Here is a 17,788-nt window from a genome sequence, read left to right as displayed (position 1 = left end):
AGCTGGATCCTTGCTCCTGTTACACTATTTTTACACTCACTGTATCTCCTCTCACAGTCCTCATCTTCTGTCTCTCCATAGTAGCATCATAATAATGTGAACCAGCTGGTACCTGCACTTATTTATTTATTTAAGTATCCATCCAATCCATCCATTCTTGTTGTTCAGTTGCTAAGTTGTAGCTGACTCCACAATCCCATGGACTGCTGCACACCAGCCTCCTCTGTCCTTCACTATCTCCTGGAGCTTGCTCAAACTCATGTCCATTGAGTCAATGATAATATTTAACCATCTCATCCTTGGCTGCTCCCTGCTTCTTTTGCCTTCAATCTTTTCCAGCTTCAGGGTCTTTTCCAATGAGTCAGCTGTTTGCATCAGGTGACCAAAGTATTGGAGCTTCAGCATCCATCCTTCCAATGAATATTCAGGGTTGATTTCCTTTAAGATTGACTGGTTTGATCTCCTTGCAGCCCAAGGGACTCTCAGGAGTCTTCTCCAGCACCACAATTTAAAAGCATCAATTCTTCAGTGTTCCACCTGTATATGTACATCCAATATATCCATTAAACACATCCATTCAACCAGTATATCCAACCAATCCATCTATTCATTCAATCTATCCATCTATTCTTCCATCCATCCAATCCATCCATGCATCCCAACCATCCATCCAAGCATCCAGCCATCCATCCATCCATCCATCCATCCACTCATCTCTCCATTTCTATCTGTCTATTGCCCATCTGTCTATCATGTATCTATTTATCACCTCTTTATATTCTGACTTCCTCCAGAACTATCAACTCCATCCAGAGAAGGCTCCTACCTGTTTTGTTTACAGTTGTAGACTCATAGTTACTACAGTGCCTGGCTCAGGGCAGGCACTGGATAAATACATGCAGTGTGGTCCAGTGAATGAATGGCCTTGGGCTGCAAGGGGATCCAACCAGTCCATTCTAAAGGAGATCAGTCCTGGGTGTTCTTTGGAAGGAATGATGCTAAAGCTGAAACTCCAATACTTTGGCCACCTCATGGAAAGAGTTGACACATTGGAAAAGACTGTGATGCTGGGAGGGATTGGGGGCAGGAGGAGAAGGGGACGACAGAGGATGAGATGGCTGGATGGCATCACCGACTTGATGGACATGAGTTTGAGTGAACTCCAGGAGTTGGTGATGGACAGGGAGGCCTGGCGTGCTGCGATTCACAGGCTTGCAGAGTCAGACACGACTGAGCGACTCAACTGAACTGAACTGACTGAAGCAGGGAAAAGCTGAAGAAGGTCCCTGGACTTGAAGAAGTTGCAGAGGGCTGAGGAAAGGGACTCCATCATCATAGCATGCTGAGAGACAGGCTGCTGTGGGAGTCAGAAGGGGGGAATCTGGTGTCTGCTGAGGTGGTTAGGAGGGATTGCTGAGGTGGTTAGGAGGGATTCCTGAGGAAGAAGTCTCTTCACAGTCGAGTTGTGTCTGCTGACCAGCGCTGCTGACTGATATTGACTAGAGCCTCCAGGCTTTTTCACACATCTATCTGAAAAAAGAAGGGTTCAGGGGACACAAGGCCTGTCTTTCCATATTGGAAAGGCTGTCATTTATACAAAGGAGCTTATTCAGGCTGCGTGGCCCCAGGAGTCAGAAATCACAGATTTTGTCTCAGCACACGCTCCACTTCTGAGTAGCACAGCAGTAGAAGCTTCTCACTGGCTTGTGGGGGCTCCCAGGCCCCGAGAGAGCTCAGAAGAAGGTTAGGAGGTCCCTTGTCATGGTTGAAAACTTGGAGACTCCCACACTGGGGACCAGTGGGGAGATGATCCTCAGAGTTTCCTTCCAACAACTCTAAAGCACTGTTTCTCTGGGCTATCAAAGGTTTACAGGGCACTGAGGTGCTATCCAAAATTACCTTTGTGTGTAATCTACATGGAGAAAGGTCAGATTCCCAAGGGGTCCACTGGGTTTGGGGAATGAAGTCACTGTTTGTGCTGGCCTACCACAGAGAACCCAACATGACCTACTTATGTTATCATCTTCAAAGGAACAAGAGACCCTTTCATGATTTTAAAAGTTGTAACAACATCTGTTGTGTTCTCAAACACAAACAGATATGTAATTTAGAAAACATAAGCAAGTCATAAGCCAGAAATAAATTTGTCCATAATCTTCTCACCTTGATAAGTCTATAAACCTTTTCACATATCTTATTTTATTCATGTAATTCATTCCAGTCCCCCTTTCTATGGTCATACATGCATAAATTTATTTTAATCCTGCTGTTTCTCTTTAAAAACACCGTGAACATGTTCCATGTCATTAAGTAACCTTCTGAGACATGATTTTTAATGGCTGCTTAGTATTCCATTTTATGAATTCTTCATGAACAAGTTAACTACTCCATTACTGGAGTATTTAATGTGCTCCCAAGTTTCAAGAGCATAAATAATGTAATAAAATTGCTTGGATACAGACCTTTCCCTCTCTCTGGCTGTTTCTTTAACAAAAATTCCCTAGAATTAAAGTTGCTAAGTCAAAAGGAAAGCCCATTTATAAGGCATTTGAGGGGTATATATCACCAAATTATCCTCAGGAAAAGCCTTAGCGATTCACAGTCCTGGCAGTAGTATTCAAAAAGGCTTGTTTAGGATCTCACATATAAATTTTTGCCTAGAAGCTTATTCTAGCTGCAAGGTGGACAAGGAAAGCAGACACTGAAGCTGTATCAGTATAAAGCTGGAGCTGATGATACAGAGTGAAGTAAGCCAGAAAGAAAAACACCAATACAGTATACTAACACATATATATGGAATTTAGAAAGATGGCAATGACGACCCTGTATGCAAGACAGGAAAAAACACACAGATGTGTATAACGGACTTTTGGACTCAGAGGGAGAGGGAGAGGGTGGGATGATTTGGGAGAATGGCATTCTAACATGTATACTATCATGTAAGAATTGAATCACCAGTCTATGTCTGATGCAGGATACAGCATGCTTGGGGCTGGTGCATGGGGATGACCCACAGAGATGTTATGGGGAGGGAGGTGGGAGGGGGGTTCATGTTTGGGAACGCCTGTAAGAATTAAAGATTTTAAAATTAAAAAAATTAAAAACTAAAAAAAATAAAAAATAAAAAAAAAATAAAGCTGATACAGTACACAGACACTGATGCTGAGAAGGAAAATCCCAGATCTGGAGACAGAAGGTGTGGGGTCAAGTTATGCCTCAGTTGCCTCCATAAGCCACTCAGCACTTCTGGGAGCCAGTGCCATCATCTGGAAACAATCATAAAAGGAGCATCATTGGAAAAGAATAAAAAGATTTTATTCTCCTGGTAGGACTTTTAACATGTTAGATGGTTCAGAGGAGACTTCCTACATCAAGGGACCTAACGGTAAATGACTCATTAATCAAACAAACAGAACTGACTGGTGATGAGAGGAAGAACTCTGGACTCCAACTCCCATCGCAGATGTAACCCTGAAACCTAGTGTTTAGCCTTCCTATGATCAGTTTCCTCATCTGTAAAATGGGTCTATAATAAGGATAAAATCAGTTGGTACCTGTACAGGCCTCGACAGAGTGGCTAGTACACAATAAGCACAGCGTTAGTGTGTTCAAAGGAATAAAGGAAAACTCTATGCGGCACACCTTAAGGTCTTTACATTATACGACTGATTCCTCAGGACCACTCACCTTGAAACATCACCTTTTTATTTTCATTTTCTGAATGAAGAACATCAGATAGTTCAAGCAAATTGTCCAAGAGTTGCAAAGCTAATACACAGAAGAGCTAACATCGAACTTGGCGCTTGCTATTTCACAAAAAATCCACTTTGCTTTGAATAAATGAAAAAAATTCCAACCAGGCACCCACTGGGTCCTGGGCATTATGACAGATCCTTTCACAGAAAGCATCTCCTTTAGTCCTTTACAGTCTTTCTGTTTCCTCCTTTGTTAACTTAATAGGGTAAAATGTGCCTTCAGTACAATTTATCCCTTTAAGTTACACTGTCCTAAGCAGTTTTTGCAAAAACATCCAGCCTTTGACCACCAACACATCAGGACAGAGAATATCTCTGTTCATCAATGTTTCTTCCAGTCTTAGCCTGAACTTCTGGCATTCACTGATCCGATTTCATTCCTGAAAGTATTGCTTTTCCTTAAGTATCATATAAGCGGAACCGTATAGTACGTGTTTCAATTTGCTGCATGCATCAGTAATTTGTTCCTTTTCGTTTCTGGCACAACAACCTTTTGAGGTAAACACCATTTCTACCTGACAGCTGAAGAAACCCTGGTTCATGGGCATCGAGTCCCTTCCAACAGGTCACGCAGCCGTGGTGAAGCCTAGGTCTTCTCCTTCCATATCCTGCAGTTTATTTACTTATTTATTATTTGTCTGTGTTGGGTCCCAGTTATGCACACAGGATGTTTTGTTGTGGCCTGTGGTCTTCTCTGGGTTTCCTATGTGGCTCCGTGGTGAAGAATCTGCCTGCCAATGTAGGAGATGCAGTTTCCACCCCTGGGTCAGAAAGACCCCCTGCAGGAGGAAATAGCAGCCCACTCTAGTATTCTTACCTGGAAAATTCCACATACAGAGGAGCCTGGTGGGCAACAGTGTTTGGGGCCACAGAGAGCTGAACACGACTGAGTGACTGCAAACACGAGTGGGCTTCTCCAGTTGAAGCACGTGGGCTTAGTTGCCTCATGGCATGTGGGATCTTAGTTCCCTGACCAGGGGTCAAACCCATATCCCCTGCATGGGAAGGTGGATTCTTAACCACTGAACCACCAGGGAATCCCATCATATCCTTCAGTTTAATGCCATTTAATACATTATTGTTTATATAGCAAATGGGCAAGCAAACCTAGACAGCATGTTAAAAAGCAGAGACATCACTTTCCCAGCAATGGTCCACATAGTCAAAGCTGTGGTTTTTCCAGTAGTCATGTATGGTTGTGAGAGTTGGACCACAAAAAAGGATGAGTGCCAAATAATCCATGCTTTCTAATTGTGGTGCTGGAGAAGACTCCTGAGAGTCCCATGGACTGCAAGAAGACCCAACCAGTCAATCCTAAAGGAAATCAAACCCTGAATATTCACTAGAAGGACTGATGCTGAAGCTGAAGTTTTAATACTTTTGGCCACCTGATGTGAAGAACCAACTCATTGGAAAAGCCCCTGATGCTGGGAAAGATTGAGGGCAGGAGAAGGAGGTGACAGAGGATGAGATGGTTGGATGGCATCACTGACTCAATGGACGTGAGCTTGAGCAAGCTCTGGGAGACAGTGAAGGACAGGGAGGCCCAGCATGCTGTAGCCTTGGAGTTGGATGCGAATGAGAGACTGGACAGCAAGAGTGCTGCTGGGCACCCCCCCGCTCCTTACACAGCAAGCTCTTGGAGACAGAGACTCTGCTCAGCTCATCGCTCTGTTCCATATCATGACAAGACACCCAACCCAGGGTGTACACTCTCAGCGAGCATTTGCTAAATTGAAGGACATAGGCAGATGAGAAGACATTTGAGAAAGTTTAAAAAAAATAGTAACAAGACAGCCGTGCAATACATGTGTCAAAGCACTCTCACTTTTCATTGTGATGTAGAGAAAGATAATACAAGTGGAGCCAGGTATGCCAATTCATAACCCACGTGACTTCCTGTTACCTTATCAAAACTGTTTGCAGATCCCAGTGATGAAGGGGGAAAGCACATGTGTCTCCTCAAGAGCCAAGAAAGTCCTCCCTGAGTGATGGAGTTCCTCAGAAAGGGACCTCAGGACGTGGTCGTGTCACAATTGCCCAGAAAGCTAAGACTATCAGATGCCACTTGTCTGGTGTGTCAGGGCCCCAGATGAACACAATAAGTGGCCCCAGTGTCTTGTAGGCACCTGGCCAGGTAGGCGTCCTTACCTCTAAGTAGAAATCAGTGGCGGTGAGACATCATGACCTGAAGATACAGATACAGTAAAAACAGAACTGAAATTCAAACCAAGGTCAATCTTATTCCTCTCTTATTGGGGAGAAGGGGAGAGATTCCTGAAAATGTCTGCTGTGAATCTTTATCAATCCAGAAATAGTCATTTCACTGGAAGCAACCCAAATATTTATTGACAAACGAATGGATACACAAAATGAAATACTAGTCAACAACAAAAAAAAAAACATTAAAAAGTGAAATTCTGACACACAGGCTACAACATAGATGAAACTTGAAGGTGCTAAATGAAACAAGCTGATCAAAAAGGGGCAGATATCCTACAAATCCATTTATATGAGGAAGCTAGCATAGTCAAATTCGTGGAATCAGAAAGTAGAATGGTGGGTGCCAGTGGCTTGGCAGGGGTTATGGAGAGACACTGTTTTAATGGAGTTAATGTTTGATATTTTGCAAAATGAAAAAAGTCTGGAGATGAGCTGTGGTGATCACTTCAGTCAGTCAATCGTGTCTGATTCTTTGTGACCCCATGGACTGCAGCATGCCAGGCCTCCCTGTCTATCACCAACTCCCAGAGCTTGCTCAAACTCATGTCCATCAGTTCGGTGATGCCATCCTACCACCTCATCCTCTGTCATCCCCTTCTCCTTCTGCCTTCAGTCTTTCCCAGCATCAGAGTTTTTCCACTGAGTCAGCCCTTCACATCAGGTGGCCAAAGTTTTGGAGTTTCAGCTTTAGCACCTTCCAATAAATATTAAGGACTTGATCTCCTTGCAATCCAAGGGATTCTCAAGAGTCTTCCCCAAACAACAGTTCAATAACATTAGTTCTTAGGTGATTAGCCTTCTTTATGGTCCAACTCTCACACCCATATATGACTACTGGGAAAACCATAGTTTTGACGAGACAGATCTTTGTTGGTAAAGTAATGTCTCTCCTTTTTAATATGCTGTCTAGGTTGGTCATAGTTTTTCTTCCAAGGAGCAAGCATCTTTTAATTTCATGGCTGCAGTCACCATCTGCAGGAAGATGGCTGCACGGTAATGTGAATGTATGTTGATGCCACTTAAAGATAGTTCAGATGATAACTTTTATGTCATGCATATATCGCTATAACTAAGAATAACTGTATAGTCCATGGGGTTGTGAAGAGTTGGACCCAACTGAGTGACTTTTACAATCAAAATCACAAGAATAATTTAAGTCATCTCAGACCATTGTACATTTTTTTTCTACTAATACATTTTCCCAGAGAAAAGGTTCAAGTCCTTGAACAGATACTATAGGATAGAATAGGCAAATAGAGATGGAGGACAAAAAAATCTTTTTTAAAAAGGTTTAGAATTAAAAATGAATCAAGAAAGGGAGGGACAAATGAAAAGTATGGGGTTCATAGACAGAAATTGCTATACATAAAATAAACAGGAAAGAAGGATTTACTGTATAGTAGAGTGCATTTCCTTCTCCAATGCATGAAAGTGAAAAGTGAAAGTGAAGTCACTCAATCGTGTCCAACTCTTAGCGACCTGATGGACTGCAGCCCACCAGGCTCCTGCATCCATGGGATTTTCCAGGCAAGAGCACTGGAGCGGGGTGCCATTGCCTTCTCCAATAGGGATTTAGACTCAATATCATGTAACAGGGCCTCCCTGGTGGCTCAGTGATAAAGAATCCATTTGTCAGATGTGGGTTCGATCACTTGTCAGATGTGGGTCTGATCCCTGGTGAGGAAGATCTCCCAGAGAAGGAAATAAGAACCCACTCCAGTATTCTTGCCTGTAAAACCCGTGGACAGAGGAGTCTGGCAGGCTGCAGTCCACGGCACCACAAAGAGTCGAACATAAACTAAACACCAGTGGCAACAATTTTGTGAGAACCTGTAATAGAATGCAATCTGGGTAAAACTGAATCACTAAGCGGTACATCTGAGACTGATGCAGTGTTATAAATCAGCCACCCTTCAGTGAATTAAAGAATGAGGACCTAATCAGACAACAGTCAGAAAACGAGGATCATGGCATCCAGTCCCGTCACTCCATGGGAAATAGATGGGGAAACAGTGGAAACAGTGTCAGACTTTATTTTGGGGGAGGGGCTCCAAAATCACTGCAGATGGTGATTGCAGCCATGAAGTTAAAAGACGCTTACTCCTTGGAAGAAAAGTTATGACCAACCTAGATAGCATATTCAAAAGCAGAGATATTACTTTGCCGACTAAGGTCCATCTAGTCAAGGCTATGGTTTTTCCTGTGGTCATGTATGGATGTGAGAGTTGGACTGTGAAGAAGGCTGAGCACTGAAGAATTGATGCTTTTGAACTGTGGTGTTGGAGAAGACTCTTGAGAGTTCCTTGGACTGCAAGGAGATCCAACCAGTCCATTCTGAAGGGGATCAGCCCTGGGATTTCTTTGGAAGGAATGATGCTAAAGCTGAAACTCCAATACTTTGGCCACCTCATGTGAAGAGTTGACTCATTGGAAAAGACTCTGATGCTGGGAGGGATTGGGGGCAGGAGGAGAAGGGGATGACAGAGGATGAGATGGCTGGATGGCATCACAGACTCGATGGACGTGAGTTTGAGTGAACTCCGGGAGTTGGTGATGGACAGGGAGGCCTGGCATGCTGCGATTTATGGGGTCGCAAAGAGTTGAACACGACTGAGCGACTGAACTGAACTGAATCAGACAAGGGCTTGCAAGTGAGTCCTGTGATTCAGTGGCAGATGGAGGGCATTCTCTGAGAGTGAACCACACACTGAACACTTTCTCACATATGATCACATTGTGTTCACAAGAATACCATGGAATCTGCACACTTAGCCTCCTTTTCAGATTCAGAGAGCAACTCTGAATTGAAGTAAGTTGAAAATTTTCGCAGGTGCCCAGCATCCTGCTGGCAGTGTCCAAAGAGCCATGAGGTGGTGCCTCTCCAGACGTTGGTGGGCCCTCGTCAGGCATTTAATGGAGATCATTTCAAGTGGTTCCCGAATCCTGCCATATTCCAGGCACCAAGCTGGGGCCTGAAGCAGCAGGGCTGGAGGCACACATTTCAATACCAAGTGGTCCCTGCTTGCAGAAAATTCATACTCTACTGGGAGAGGAGCTATCACACAGATGAAGGTAAGACCTGACCGAGTAGGACGTAGTTATAGAATTGTGAATCAGTTGTGGTGGGAACACAGAGGAGAAAAGATTCCTTCTGTCTTGGGGAGCCCTAGAGGCCTTCAAGAAAGAGCCCAATTTGGGGTTCTCCTAAGCTTTTGAGGGTGTGGTTTGGACAAGTGGGAAGCCAGCTGGAGCTCAGTCACTGTCATGTCCTACTCTTTGCAGCCCCATGGACTGTACCCTGCAGGCTCTTTTGCCCATGGAATTTTCCAGGCAAGAATACTGGAACGGGGTGCCATTTCCTTCTCCAGGGGATCTTTCTGACCCAGGAATCGAACCTGTGTCTCTTGTGTCTCCTGCATTGTCAGGCAGATTCTTTACCATCTAAGAAGCCAGAGGGGCAGTTGATTTGAGGCACAGGAAAGAGCCTGAGCAAAGGTTTTGGGGCCAAGGGAACATGGAATGGGGTTCTTGATGGCTTGGTTCTCTTGGCAAGAGCTGGAGTGGATGAGGCCTTACACAGCTGGCTTCCAATGGCCTCTTTGGGGCCCCACATGAAACGCTGCCTGTGGTCCATGGGAGCTGGTGGGGGAAATCAAGGGGGTGAAGAGTGTGGTCCAGAATGAGACTTCAAGTGAGAGGGAAGATGAACAGAAGGAAAGAGGTTGGAAGCTAAACAAAGATAGAGTGGCTGATAGGAGACAAAGCCACCACGGCTGTGCTGGCCTCCCCGGCTTGTGCGGGAGGAGCGGCAGGTGGGCTCCAAGCGACAGGGGCAGGGAGAAGCCCGGGTGCACAGAGCGTGGGCCTCTCTTCAGTCTGACGGCGCAGTCAGCCTGCTTATGCGAGGAGCTCGCTATGCTAAGCAGAAGGCCGTCGGTTTAGACTTCCCTTTTAATCTTGAAAGAGAAGAGAAGCAGTAGCAAAGGACTCCCTTGTCAGATCCTAATTCAAGTTGAACTTCTAAAGGCTCGGAGGAGGCATTTGTGACACCAAAGCTTTTCTAAGAGTATTGAAATGAAAACTTGAAGGGGGTGAAAAAAGAGTGTTCTCGCTTGTGTCTTTGCTTGCCTTGAGAGCCATAAGCTATAACTTGGTTCTGATTCTGTGATGAAAATGGTGTGTGATATTCATGGTAGTATGATGAACCACGGGTGAGGGTCAGGCTGCCTCCTCTCATTGATGGGGTCTGAGCCTCGGAGTTTCAGGGACCTCACCAGGCTTCACGATCTAAGTGGCAAAGTCAGAAATGGAGGCAGGGTCTGCCCTTCTGGTCCCAGAAACGAGAGGCGGTCCTGGCCTCTGATGGAATAAGCCAGGAACTTCAAAATGCATCCTGGATTGAGTCCCAGCTTCACTCTTTTGGGAACCAAGTCATCTATCAGCTCTGATGCTCTATCTCCCAAGGAACCCAACGTCATTGTTTTGAGGATTAAAGGGCCCACACATACACAGCATGGTACCGGACACCTAATGTAGCTATTTTCATGGAGTGGTAAGGGGACACAGACAACAAAGTGGGTAGTTCCAAAGAAACAGAGCCTCTCTGGGAATGGGGGGGTCCTGGCTGGACCCTCCTTCCTCTGCCAGGTGACCCTCCTGAAGCCTCCCCTCTGCCAGTGTGCCAGGGGCTGTGAAGACTGCAAGGAACAGACAAGGGGCCGAGGTCTCCGAGGTCTCTGCTCAATAAGAAGCACCGCCTCCACCCTCTTTAGATTCAGAACAAGTGGAGAAACATGACAAGACAGACAACAGACCAAGGCCAACATATCGCTTTCATTACGATCAACTCGGTCAGAGGACGGAGCTCAGAGTAAAAGGCAGATGGGTCTGCTAAGAGAAGCTCAGAAGGGAATGCGCTTTCACCACCGTCCACAGGCCCTGTGAGCTGGAACTCACTCGTCCATGATAAGAGGCTGTGGAGGACCTCTGTCAGGGAAGCTGGGGAAAAGGCTGCTTAATGTACTCATTCCCATGTTTACTCATCAGGAAAGAGGAAACGGGAAGCCAGGAGGGAGGTGGTAAAAGGAAGGTTTCCTTCCCTGGAAGGAAACACAGGAAGGGAAGAGGCATCGCCCTGACTCCCCCTAAATGAGCATGTTTGCACACAGTGGGCTTGAAAAACAAGCGTTGATCCTGCTGTTCCCAGAAGGGGGTCAACAGAGAGAGGGTATCTTACTGGTCCTCCCCACACTCGTGACCTGATGCTAACCCCTGCTCCTCTCTGTGGCTCCCAGGGCCCCTGGGAAACTGTTTAGATTTTGCTGCAAGAAGGCTCTGATATGGGTCAACAAGCCTTATTTCTCTGAGTCTAAACTTGACTCGTTTCTCTCTTCCTGTCCCAAGTGATCTGCAGCCAGACTGTGTCCCCATCAGACGTTCTGTGTTGAGACAGAAGGAACCAGGAAGACAGGCTCACAATTAAATGCACAAAGGCACTCCACGTTATCAAATGTCAATATCAGAGCTGCTCAGCTACAATATAAACTCTTCTCAATATCAGTTGGGAAGGTGTAGTTTGAAGATGAAATCCTCTGGCAAATCGAATCTCAGAGAAATGAAAGATTTCTTGGGACTTCCTTGGTTGTCCAGTGGTTAGGACTGCATGCTTCTACTGCAGAAGGGCCACAGGTTTGATACTTGGTTAGGGAGCTGTGATCTCTCATGCCTTGCGGCTCAGCCAAAAATACACACACACACACACACACACACACACACACACACACACACACACATCAAAGATTTCTTTAATTTAGAAGATTTGGGGTTTTTGTTTCTTCTGAGTTAAAAGTCCAAAATTCAAAATGTTTAGGTTAAAGTGTCAAAATTTTCTTCCCTGATTTCTTATGCATTTCAGCCTAGATCTGGGGAGTTCTTAAATCTTGGGGGGAACTTGGGATTCCTTATTCTGTTACAAGCCTGATTCATCTACTAAGTTAGGTGTGGTTTCTCCAAATAGTGCTTTAGTTTAAAATCAATTCTCTTATGAACTTCTGGTAATTTAAGTGCGGAGGAAACTAATAAGAGAAAGAGGACTGACAAGATTAGCATTATTCCCAAATGCTGAAAACATTCCCATCCCAACCCTAAAGTTTTTTTTTTTCTTAGTTATCCTGGGAAAAAAATGATGTTCCCAAACCCAACTCTCAGTGATACCGAAAGGCTCTTAAAGCTGCTCTGTGGAGGAAGGAGTGGAGGAAACCCTGCCAATTTGAGTCTCATCAAGTTTCCAGTCTAAACACATCACTGTCTGCATCCCCAGTGGCAGGGAAGTAAATTCAAATGTGGAAGATCTCCCATCAGAAAATTTTCCATCAGCCTCTGAAGGTAGTCTCAAGGAGGAGTGTTCACGGCCAAAGTACAGCAGATCCCCCTGTAAGGCCATCCCCAGAGGGGAGTGGCCTGTATCCTCATCAGGAGTAGAGGTGTGACGTTTCAGATAAACCTCCAAGCCCACAAGGAGATACACAGGTCAGTCCTCAACATCCCTTGCTCTCCAGGATGCTGTCTTCTGAGTACACACAGCTGCATAGAAGATCGAATATTGGTTTGAAGATACTTCATTTAACAATTTCTAATTGATCATATGGGCTTCCCTGGTGGCTCAGATAGTAAAGAATCTGCCCGCAATGCAGGAGACCTGGGTTCGATTCCTGGGTTGGGAAGATGTGCTGGAGAAAGAAATGGCAACCCACTCCAGTATTCTTGCCTAGAGAATTCAGTGGACAGAAGTGATGGGCTACAGTCCACGGGGTCGCAAAACAGTAGGACATGACTAAGCGACTAACACTTTCACTTCTTCAATTGAGCATCTACTTGACACTAGACCCCGTGTTAGGTATGGAGGACTGAAAGATAATTAACACATGGGGCTTGCCCAGTGAATCTCCTATTGGAATGAAGGTCACTGACCCTGCTTCTGCAGCTCAGTTCTTCAAGGAGGAAGTGCATTAGTATCCATAAACCTTTTGAAGGTACCTGACACAGAAATAGAAACTCCATTTTAGGGAAGGGAGAAGAGATACACTGAAGGATAATCAGGGCCCCAGAGTATGGGCTTCCCTGGCAGTTCGGTCAGTAGAGAATCTGCCTCAAGTGCAGGAGGCCCAGATTTGACCCCTGGATAGGGAAGACCCACTGGAAAAGGAAGTGGCAAACTCCGGTATTCTTGCCTAGAAAATCCCTTGGACATAGAAGCCTGGCGGGCTTTAGTCCATGGCGTGGCAAGAGATGGACACGACTTAGAGACTAAACCTCAGAGTGTGGAAGGCCTCCTGGGTGGAGTTGAGGGACTTGACTTTACCCTGAGGCCCACAGGGATCTATACAGGGTTTAAGGAAATAGAGTAGACCACTTCTATTTTTGACTTAGGAACCTCCCAGTTTAGTCTGAAATGTGTTCCTTCAAAATTCATCTATTGAGTCCTAATGTCAAAATATGACTGTATTTAGAGAAAGAGCCTTTACAGAGCTGATGAATGTAAAAAGAGGTCATTAGAGTGGGCCCTAATCCAACACGACTGATATTCTTCCAAGTCGAGATGATCGGGACACAAACAACACACAGACCGAGGGGCAAACTTATGACGAGACAACAGCAGGTGGCCATTCTTAAACCAAGAAAAGAGACCTCGGAAAATACCAGACCTACCCACACCTTGCTCTTGGACCTCCAGCCCCTTAGGCTGTGAGAATATAAGCATCAGTTATTAAGCGCCCTTAGTCTATGCCATTTGTCATGACAACCCAGCAAACTGATAGCTCCAAATTCCTAGGACTGGTGGGCAGGAGGGAGATTAAGGTAGGAAAGCCGGTTAAGGCCATGAAAACATTGACCAAGGTAAGAAACCATGGCGAGGTCCCTCCCTGGAGATGCAGAAATGGGAAGAAGGGGGCAGACTGAAGAGAGATGCACAATGTAGACTCCCCAGAGTTTGGGGACCCGTTTGATAAAAAGAGTAAGAGGAGAGAGTCCACAGATCACTCCCAGGCTTCTCATTTGAGTGACAGGATACATAGCGGTTCCTTTCGTTGAGATATGTTCTATGGTGAATGGAACACCTTCCTACAAAAGTCTATGGTCCTATTGTGAAATCTGGTTTCAGAAGTATTAATATACCATGCAAAGTCAGGTTAGACCCCAAGATAAATTGTCAGATTCTGTGCAAGAAATTTGAGTCACTTCCTCCCAGCCCCCAACCCCTCATTCCAGATTGTGTGTTGAGATGGGTTCCCATTTGGGAGTTTGTCTCCCATTTGGTTTCCTGTGAGACTCCCTTCCTTGCAAACAGTTGGAATACCCTGGAAAATTTATCTGGCTGGTGGCTCTGCCTTGCATTAGCGTAGGGGGAAGAAGGGTAGGGGATTTAATGCTGAATGGCGATAGCATTAATTTTCTCAGCTAATAGCCAAGTGTCTCTAATCCAAACCAACTGAACTAATTGAATGAAAAAGAATGTTAACAGTCCTGGCTACTAGACTGTATTTAAAAGCAATTGTTCTCAATCAATCAATGCTGCTGGATTGTTTGATTTCATTAAAGATGTATTTGTTACCAAGCAGCTGGTACCCAAACAGCTGCTTTAGATAGGATTTCCACTGCTCCCCTAGAAGATGTACATCATTGTATTTGCACATTTCCAGCCACAAAGACTGTGACAAATGTCTGTGGCGCAGGGATGAGACCTGCCGACTTGCCCCCGTTAAACATCCCAGAGGCTGAGGGAGAGGGGGAAGGCTTGGGGCTTTGCTTTCCAGAAAGCACTGAATCCTCTGGGGGGCTTCACAAGTGTGGGAATGGTAAACTCCATGCATAAATGTAAGAGTATACCCAGGTAACTTGGGAAGAATGCACTGTATTCTTCGAGCTTCTAATCCATCCATGCATTTATTCTGTAAACATTTCCAGTGAGCCTGCTTCTCTAAGAAGGTAGTAAAGATAGAAAGTAATAAACATAGCTGACATGTATTGATGGAGGGCTTTTTAATCACAGGTTCTATGCCGGGTGAATTACCCAGATTATCTTCATTTATCCTTACACAAGAATACCAAGACTCTACTTTTACTATCCCCTTTTCCAGCAGAGAAAAGTGAGACGCAGAGAGGTTACTCCCCGACTGTCCATCGTAGTGATATGTTTATTCCGTATCTTCTTTGCACTCATCTCCCCTCCTACACTGATATCTTAGAAGGCTTTGGCTGTGTCTGCTACATGCGCTCCCTGGAGCCCGGGCCCATCACATGATGAGTCACAAAAGATAGTATCATTCAGACCTTCCTGCCTGGGCTCTGCACTACCTGGATTTAAACCTCAGTCACGTCTCACCAAACCACTAGTGGTGTTCTTTTTGCTTTCATTTCTTCATCAGGACAGGTACATAGTAATAGCATCTCATAGATTATTGCAGAGATTAAATGTCAGTGGAGGCTGTGCTTGGAGCATAGTAAATGCTTAACAAAAACTTACTATTGTGAGTACTATATCAAGGGTCCTACAAATCATGACTGAATGAAGAAACAAATGAAAAGCTAAGGCAGAGATCATTACAGAATATTGAGTAGAGATTTCTGTGGTATACAGTAGGTTCCTGTTGATTATCTATTTTATATAGAATAGTGTGTGTGTGTTTATCTCAAGCTCTTTATTTACCCCTCTCCCACATTTCCCTTTTGGTAATCAGAAGTCTATTTGTGAAATCCATGAGCCTGTTTCTGCTTTGTAAATAAGTTCATTTATTTAATTTTTAAAATTAGATTTAAAAGTGATATCATGTGATATCTGTCTTTCTCTGTATTACTGCACATAGTATGATAATTTCTGGGTCCACTCATGTTGCCGCAAGTGGCATTATTTCATTCTTTTTAACGGCGAATATGCTGTACGTCTGAAACTAACACAACATTGTAATTAAATCAATTATACATAGATTAAATGAACAAATAAATATCTTTAGAAATCCTATATTTGAATGGATCCATGTATATTATGGTTGAGTCCCTCCACTTTTCACCTGAAACTGTCACAATATTGTTAATCGGCTATCAGTTCAGTCGCTCAGTCAAGTCCAACTCTTTTGACCCCATGGACTGCAGCACCAGTCTTCCCTGTCCATCACCAATTCCGGGAGCTTACTCAAACTCACGTCCATTGAGACGGTGATGCCATCCAATTATCTCATCCTCTGTTGTCCGCTTCTCCTCCCACCTCCAATCTTTCCCAACATCAAGGTCTTTTCCATTGAGTCAGTTCTTCTCATCAGGTGGCCAAAGTATTGGAGTTTCAGCTTCAGCATCTGACCTTCCAATGAATATTCAAGACTGATTCCCTTTAGGACTGACTGGTTGGATCTCCTTGCAGTCAAGGGACTCTCAAGAGTCTTCTCCAACAACACAGTTCAGAAGTAACAGTTTTTCAGCGCTCAGCTTTCTTTATAGTCCAACTCTCACATCCGTACATGACTACTGGAAAAACCATAGCCTTGATTAGATGGGCCTTGGTTGGCAAAGTAATGTCTCTGCCTTTTAATATGCTGTCTAGGTATAATCAGCTATACTCCAATACAAAATAAAAAGTTCAAAAGAAAAAAAAAATACCATAAAAGAATAACAAACCAAGTTTCCAAAAAAAATTTACTATGATTTTAAAAAATGTTAAAGCCAAAGAGTCCTCGGCTTATCAGAGAAAAAAAAAAAACAAAAAACAGAGAATAGATACACAGCCCAGGTCAAGGGAGTGAGAGATGGATCCCCAAGCATTGACCTGACTTAACTACAGGCCAACTTAACTAACTTAACTGACTTAACTGTAGGCCTGTAGGTCTGACCGTGTGGAAGGCACATTTGAGCCTGGTCTTTACTGTTTCCAAGTAGACAGGGGCAGTTTCTCCAGGAGAAGGAGAACATCTGGTCTTTTTCTTCCTCCAAACCCAGACCCCCAACTTCCTCCAGGAAGTCTTCTCTGATGCCCCAACTTGGAGTTCATCATGCCACCGCTGTCCCCTCCCACCCGCCCGACTGCAGGCTCTGTGCTGTCATCAGCGGATCAGGTGGCCCTGCAGAGCGTGGGCATATGTGCCCCTCCCTGGACCCTCAGTCCCTTACTGATATGACGTCCTAAATCTTCTTCCCCGGGTGTCACCCGTGGGGACCAACACAGAGCTGTGTGTATACATAAAGTACAAGAAACAGCTGCAGAACCGAATCACTGATTCTCCAGTTGGCAGCAGCATCCAGGACAAAAAGCCCCAAACTCTCTGATAGAGACACAGAATCTACGGGAAAGTTTTTCAGAGCCCTGGCGGGTGGGAAAACTATGACTTTGGAGTCCAATAGAACTGAGCTCAAATACAAACTATAGAACATTCTCCATCACCTCCTTCTTCCTGTCCCCCCATTCATCCAAAGCAGCCTCTAATGATGTCCTTTTCCATCATTGCCCTCTGGGAGGGCCTGGAGTCCCTCCTTCTGGCTCACAAGAGCTGGTGGTGCTCATCTCTCCTGGAATCCAGGTTTGGTGACATCAAGTAGGAAGCTTGAAATGGGCCACAGCAGGAGTATTTATTCCACAGAAATTGGAAGAAAGATACCAATCAGGGCTGTGTTTTTTTTCTGGAAGCTAATTGTTAAATATTTGCCAGCATTTTCTGCTAGCTTTGTGGCTTGTTAATGTCATCATGGCTAATAATGAGGTTGATCAGCGATAAAAATGACAATAATAACGATCTTGAGTGCATTTTGCCCTCTGCTTTGCTTTA

Source organism: Capra hircus, chromosome 21 (assembly GCF_001704415.2).
Source record: "Capra hircus breed San Clemente chromosome 21, ASM170441v1, whole genome shotgun sequence".
Classification (NCBI taxonomy): Eukaryota; Metazoa; Chordata; class Mammalia; order Artiodactyla; family Bovidae; genus Capra; species Capra hircus.
Note: the sequence above shows the minus strand (reverse complement) of the source record.